We start from the raw sequence: 7,902 nt of genomic DNA, 5'->3' as shown, positions 1-7,902 counted from the left end.
TGTACTAAAACAACAACTACCATAATTTAAAAAAAAAAAAGTTACAAAGTTACTGCGACTACAAAGAGGGTAAAACAAGAAGGGGAGGCATGATAGAAGGGGTAAATTGCAAAAGGGTCGAAAATTTTGGAGGTCTTATCCACCACGATAGATGTAGACTATAGGTGAAGAAGTGAGTGCAGTGTGAAGAAGAGATAGTTGGCAGGTGCGTGAATGGGATGGGATTTGATTGTGGGGTCCTATACGACTTGCCAAAAGGAACTAGACCGGTCTTTGTCTCATCAGAGTGTGTCGGCTACCCACATCGCTCCATTCCCTGGAAGGAGCGAGCGAGTGGCCGACTGGGTGCTTCTGTGTCGGACCTCATCCAATTCGTAATCACTACTTATCACATTTAAATCTCCTTAAAAATTTAATTGATCAAAGTAAATTTACTAGTATTAAATAGATAAATTAATTAAATTATCACTTGAATGGAGCAACACGAGTCAATTTGACAACAAAGCATGGCTTGGTTAGTAAGATGACGAGTTTAAGTCATCATGAAAGTAAGTGAAAAATTAGTATTAATTATTTTTTAAAAAGTGATTTAATAAAAACCCACTATTAATCCACTTAATTAAAAAAAACCTATTTGAAAACTAGATTCAATCTCCTTTCCTCCTTCAACAAATAAGAAGGCCATAATTATCCATGTCTTTTAATGGGAAATTATTGTGTAAGTATTTCAGGACGAAACCATAATGACAGTCCAAATTGTATTAGATCACAATTATGATTGTGGAGAATCCAAAGTTTTTAGGAAGAGATTTCGGTGGTGTTTGGAATGTAATTTTTTAAGAAAAAATGTTTACATTAACATTTTTTCGCAAACGTATTTTTCAATAACTTTTTTACTTCATATACATATATATATATATATATCAAATTATTATAATATTTTTTTTACAAAGAAATAGCAATCCAAACTGGATCGAAACTCTTTACTATTTTATGGCCTTTCAGCAAGGTTGTGTTAAAACTTTTCGGAATTATAGCCAATCTTTTTGGTCGTTAACTCCTACTTTTGGAGTAAAAAGGCAACGCCTACAAAGGGTGACTTTAGTTAGTACTCGAAAAAAAGCAGGGAAACAACATAATTGATGTCTAATATGCTTGGTAATTTTGGATAATGATGGTCTTTTAACTTTCATTACGTAGCTTTATTGAAAGTTAATGTGCCTTTAATGTTAATAATATGAAAAGTAGCTATTGGTAACTTAACTTCAAAGACAAAATATATGTTAACTATCATCGTAATAGATGAAATTCTCTACCAGCAAAAGAAATGAGAGAAATAAGAGGCGAACTTCACCAATTTGACATTATTGATCATTACTGTTGTTTCAACGGCTAAATGGTGGAGTAACTTTGCTAAATTCGGCACTATGAAAGTGGGAAAAAATCATACTTGGACTATATAATATATGGAATATATATATATATATATAAGTTGGCTAGAAAATTAATTGTAGGAACTTGTGCTGCTACTTTTTCTTTTTCCGACCAAAGTTAAGTTAGAACACACGACCTAAACCGAATCCCAAATTCCACCTCAAAAGCCGGTAACCAATGAGGGGACCTTGGGGACTTAAGTAGTGAATCCTCACATGACTCACAACCGATGTGGGATAGGGATTTTGGGGAGTTGGGAACACTCAGTCTAAGCTAGCTTTTGCCACTCCTTGTTTTCCTTTTTCTTTTTCCGACCAAAGTTAAGTTAGAACACACAACCTAAACCGAATGGAGCACTTAACAAGAAAATGGAGCACTTAACTTTAGACTTTTTCGTGTTTTTAATTAATTAAGGAATACAACTATTATATTAATATCTTTCTCTATGAATGATTGGTTTGCTGGAAAGTACATAAACAATGTGCGAAATACTCTTCTTATCTTTGCAGGGACCCATTATCATTATTACCTTTTCTTTTCTTGGCAATTCAACAAAGGTAAAGTACACTTTTGCGAAATTAAGAATAACTTTAAGATACGTCGTCATCCGTGTTTGCACTATTATATTTAGGGTAAATAATTAGGATAAGCAATGATTCGAAATTCCGAGTGTCAAAAATCAATTAACATCGACCATTTGCCCAAGAAACGAGTGCAATAACTAATATGCTTTAGTCAAAGGCATCATTATAAGGTTGTTTACGATAAGGTTTTGGGCTAAATTATGATTTGCAGAACAATATGATGTTACTAGCGTCAGCCAAAAGCTAATTCAAGTAATTACTTTGTGAGCTAGTGTGCACGTGAACCTGCACCTGGATTGGTGTTCATCATTAATAATGATTCCTACGAAAGAGATATTCTACTTATATACCTTATTATTAACTTGGGACCATTTCTTTTCTATATATTTTTTTGGGAGAATGCAGCAATTATCCGAGACTGAATGCCATAGCATTCGCCCCTGGGCATAGATCGGCTGGCTTCGGGACAACCCCAGTTGGGGCCTGGGTCGTGTGGTCGAATCTTGCTCACTACCGTTTCGAGGCTCTTGGGGGGCGGGGTCTCGGGGGGCGGGGTCTCGGGGTGCAGTGGGGATTAGTCGGGGTGAATCCCGGATACTCCACTGTATTGACAAAAAAAAAAAAAAAAAGAATGCCATAGCATTCTATGGAGATATTTTGACACCATGTAGGACTTGATATGCTATGCTAGTGTTGGAACATGTAAACTTAACGATCATTGCAACACGAGATGCTCAATCTGAAAATGTAATGGGATAAATTTTAGAAACCTTCTCTTCTCTGATAATGTCATTTGATATTCTCGAACTTAAACAAGTCTCGCTTACCTTTTGTACTTTTGTTTGTAAGACGTGTAATTTATTTCTTAATATAATATTAACAATTTATTTTTAGAGAGAGAATATAATCTCATTTTAAATTTGCCCTTATATTGTCGTACTTTTTAGTACAAAAAGTACTCAGTAGCCATCAGGAAGGGTTTAAGTCGAAAAAAAACTAAGAGTTGTATCAGAACGCTCTCTTGGTCTAGTTGGATCTGTATACCCACTAACTCCCTACCACAGCCTCCTTAGGCTCCCCCTCTCCCCTAGATTAGGATAGAATAGGTTATACAAATGTATCGTTGCTGACAAAAAAAAAAGTACAAAAATTGTGATTATATTAATGATAATTTAAAAGAAAACAAGAAGCATGAAGGTTTTATATTTGAAAGTTTGGTTGAGATTTTAGTAAGTTAAAAAAATATGATTTGGATAGCAATTATTTCAAATATACTTTCCTATCCAAGCATACCTATCATTTTCTTTATTGTAAACTATTTTGAGTTAGCGGAGAAGGTATTGATTTAATGGGTAAAGTTGAGATCCCAAGATTCAAAGGCTTTCAATTCAAATCCCTCTTCCTTATTATTCGCGCTTCTTAAACTTCATCATTCCTCTATCAGATAAAATATATTAAAAAAAAACTACTTTTAGTTATTTTTCTTGCTTTTTTGTCCAAATCGATGGCTTGAAATTATTCCATAAATAATTTGACTCTCTTGATAAAGTATTTGGGATTATGTTTTACAGTAGTGATTAGTTCTTGTAATGCTTTTTACGATGGGATACATGGAAAACGTGTTTAATTCCAAAAAAATTTTCCCAAATGTTCATCCAAACAAACTTTATATATACATGCAAAACCGGATTTGTAGGTTTCAAAATGCATGAGATTTGAGTCTCCCAAAATAAGAAAGACCAAGACAACAGCCTAGGGACCGGACATGGCTTACTGCTGCCGGGGAAGCGAGACAAACACAAGAAAGTAATTCTAAAGAAGCTTTAATTGCAATACGAGGATGTTCACTATGTTTCTGGAGTTTCAAACTTTAGCATTTCGTGGGAACTGGGAAGTCTAGCCTTCTTGATTCATTGGTCATTCATTGATACTTTTGGGTTGAACTAAGAAATATTCAGAGAAATACAAAGAACCCAAATAGGGTAATGGCGAAGGAAGCTCCAGTTCCAATTGCTTATGCAGATCAAGAAAAGAGGAATAATGCTCACTGGTTTCCTGTTTAGGAAACTCGCCAACATATTACTCGACTCCAAAAACAAGAAGACTACAAACTTTGGCAAAAGATTCTATTGGATTGTCTGATTTACTGCGGATCCCTGATTTACCCTGAAGATAAAAAGTAAAAACACAAACAGACGATCATGTGAAGTTTTCGCAAGTAGCCAAAGAAGGAGAAGAGATTTACTTGGGACGTTCTGTTCCCAAGAAAGGACCCGTCTGTCTCGGTTTGGAACGAAGGTGCTGCGTTTTGCTTGAAGAGGTGAGGGTAGTGTTGAACTTTCGAGCAATCAAAACACAAAAAAAAAAAAAAGGGGTAATTTCAGAAACCTCCCCTGAGGTTTCTGACAGTCTCAAGGACCTCCCCTGAAGTTTCGAAAATCCCTTATACCTCCCCTAAAACTAAGTAGATAGTTTCAGGTCCAACCCAATTGAGGTGGACAATGAATATAAAATGTGTTTCAGGAGAGAGAAAATAATCAAATTCCACCTCTGCCCTCAAGATTGTCATTAGTGAGGATGTTTATGTTGAAAATTTCAATGGAATCTAGTTCCTTTGAAATTGCGGGGGGTGTATGTGAAACTGATGGAAAAACGTAAGGCTGTATTACAAGAAATTGTCTTCTAGTTCATGCCAACGGCTCTCAAAGTAGTTCTTTGTAACGGTAATAAGAAACAGTAGTGTTGCTTTGGAGCTCTATATAATTGCCTACTGAAGTTGCAAGAGAAACCAGTGAATGTTGTTGGGTTGTGACTGAGGTTTGCAGAGTAGTGTTGCTTTGGAGCTCTATATAATTGCCTACTGAAGTTGCAAGAGAAACCAGTGAATGTTGTTGGGTTGTGACTGAGGTTTCTGCAAAAGTGCTCATACAAGTAGCAAAGCTGAACTACGTACAAACAGATACACATGGCTTCTTCAAGCCTGGCAGATTCATCATGGAATTCACCAACTTCATTTTCAATAAGAAATAGATATTGCTATTGTCATCGGAAAGCAAGTATTAAGATTTCTGAGAGCAGGAGGAATCCGAACAAGCTCTATTTCTGTTGCTCAAATTGCAAATTCTTTCAGTGGTTCGAAGGACCTGAAGAATGTGAAGTGAGCAGCCAAAGAACAGATCAACGTTCAAGCATGCAAAAGGAGGATCATATACAGTTTGCCAAAGTAGAGCAGTCGAACTCCAGAGAAATTTCTAATGTGGTGATGGTTTTTAAAAAAATTCTACAAAGGGGGCGTTTAGGGTGTCATGTTCTGTAAAAGGGATGTTCGCATTTGTCAAATGCGAGTTCATTGAGATCGCATTTGCTAAATGCGAATTATCCCCCATTTTCCAGCCACTAAGATCCAAAAAAAAAAAGAAAAAGAAAACATGACCTCGCATTTAAGAAATGCGAGGTCATGTATCTCGCATTTCTTCAATGCGAGGTCATGTACCTTGCATTTAACAAATGCAAGGTCATGTACCTCAGTTTCCCATCATTGTTTCGTATGATGCTTCCATATTTTGGCATGATTTTTCCTTTTGCTTCAGCTGTAATGCCATGTACTCAATATAAATGATTTAACTGCAAATTATAATACAATTTGCAATGAAAGCGTCTACAAATTTTAGCAGTTAAGGCTCTAAATTCATTAGAACTGGAAAAAATTTTTATTTTAATTCAATAAATTTATTTTATTTTATTTTAATTTCGGCATTCAATGGATTTAAATTTATTTTATCCGATAAATAAATTTCTATTTAAGGCACCTTGGGTATTCTGTGAATATAATGGACGAAAGGCATAAAGAGCTGGTCTTTTATTCAACAACGGATTTATTTTTATTTTATCCGATAAATAAATTTCTATTTAAGGCACCTTGGGTACTATGTTGTTGTAATGGAGAAAAGCCATAAAGAGCTGGTTTTTTATTCAACAACGAGTTAATTTTTATTATATCTAATAACTAAATTTTTGTTTAAGAAAAATGGGTACTCTGTTCTTATAATGAATGAAAGCTTTGAAAAGTGGGGCTCTTTTATTCAACAACGGGTTTATTTTATGTTATCCGACAAATAAATTAGTATTTAAGGAAAATGGGTACTCTGTAAGTATAATGGACGAAAGCCATAAAAAGCTGGTCTTTTATTCAACAATGGGTTTAAATTTATTTTATCCGATAAATAAATTTCTAGAAAATTTTCTAGGCAATTTTCTAGGAATTCGTATTTATCGGATGCAAGATACAGTCCAACCAAAAAGCTTGCTAGTTTGATGCAATTTTTGGCGCCTTTTCTCTTAGCCCAAATTAGCAATTCATTTTATTATCAAATTCCAGTTAAGTTACTTAATCCTTTCTATTACTCATTTCACTAATTAATTCATGTTATTATCAGAATATATTACTTCAACAGCAGGGATATTTGTGTCAATTCAACGTTTTTCAAGTCATTTTGGGACCCAACAATCTGACAGGGGAGGTATAAGGGATTTTCGAAACTTCAGGGGAGGTCCTTGAGACTGTCAGAAACCTCAGGGGAGGTTTCTGAAATTATCCCAAAAAAAAAAGGAGGTAAACGACTTTTTATTTTTTTAGGATAAAGGAGGTAAATGACTTAACCAACAGATTATGGACTGACGTACTGGTCTTTGACTGATGTGTAAAATAGGTCTGATGATTTGATGAGTTGGTTGGGTGGGTCCATGTCAAAATAGAACCAAGCAAGGCAACAAAGGCCAAATTGTCATATTACTTCTATACCGAACTAGTGCGTTTGAATAGTAAATTATTACAACTTATTTATAATTTATTTATACGCACTGATTTACTTGCATCATCAGTACATTTTTTAATCATCTTTTTATCTCACATACATTATATCAAAAAAGTGTTATAATACTTTTTTCATAAAATTATTTCAAATAATTTACAATCTAAGCACACTATTTTCCGTGAACACTTTAAGGAGGGTTTTTACCATGCTCATGAGGAGCGTGTGATGAAGAGTTGTTTCAAAAATCTGATAAATATATGCTAAGGTTAACTAATATGAAACAAGCCCACGGAAACGTTGGATTAGATTGGATAGTAAGATAGAAAGTATTGTATGTAAAAGGGTCTTGATTATTCAAGTTCATTATTTAGTTGTTAATCAATAAAAATTCTTCAAATAAGATTATAAATTTTACTAATCTCACATTAGATACAATCCAAATATTCTCGATATTCATACTTGATAAATGAATTGTTCAAACCGAATCATTGTGATGAACATATCCATGAGTTTGTGTTTATTGCAGGGTTTCATTCCTTGGCTAAAAATTCAAAACAAAATTACGTATTTATGCATGTTGAACTATGAAATCATAATGCTAAACTAACGATTGACTTGCTTAACACTAAAATTGTAGTGTTGGATCGTTGCAAAATGAAAATAAGGGAAACCAACCATGAAAGTACAAGTACTTATGAGGGAAATGTGGCAATAACATAACCAAACTTAGTTCAAAAGAAATCCATTAACTTCTTTTTTTAATTTTTTTTTCCATATTTATGGTGTGAATTAGATTATTAAAAATGATTCAAAAGTGACTTAAGCAAACGCCACTTATTGGAGCGTGGAGGAGAAAGCAACTCTGAATATGTTAAAACTTAAAAGTATGGGCTTGGCGACCATATTTCCGGCTCTCTGCAACAAGGTGTACCAAGCTATTAGCGAGATTGCTACTAGACCTCTTTTGCTTGGTTTCCCAGATTGACTTGGCCTTTATCAAAGATTGGCCTCTTTATAAAAGGCATTATTGTACCCAGCCATTACTATAAAAGAAAAAGAAAAAGAAATTT

This window comes from Coffea arabica, chromosome 2e (genome assembly GCF_036785885.1).
Source record: "Coffea arabica cultivar ET-39 chromosome 2e, Coffea Arabica ET-39 HiFi, whole genome shotgun sequence".
Taxonomy (NCBI): domain Eukaryota; kingdom Viridiplantae; phylum Streptophyta; class Magnoliopsida; order Gentianales; family Rubiaceae; genus Coffea; species Coffea arabica.
The sequence above is the reverse complement of the archived record's forward strand: the minus strand, read 5'-3'. Positions refer to the sequence as shown.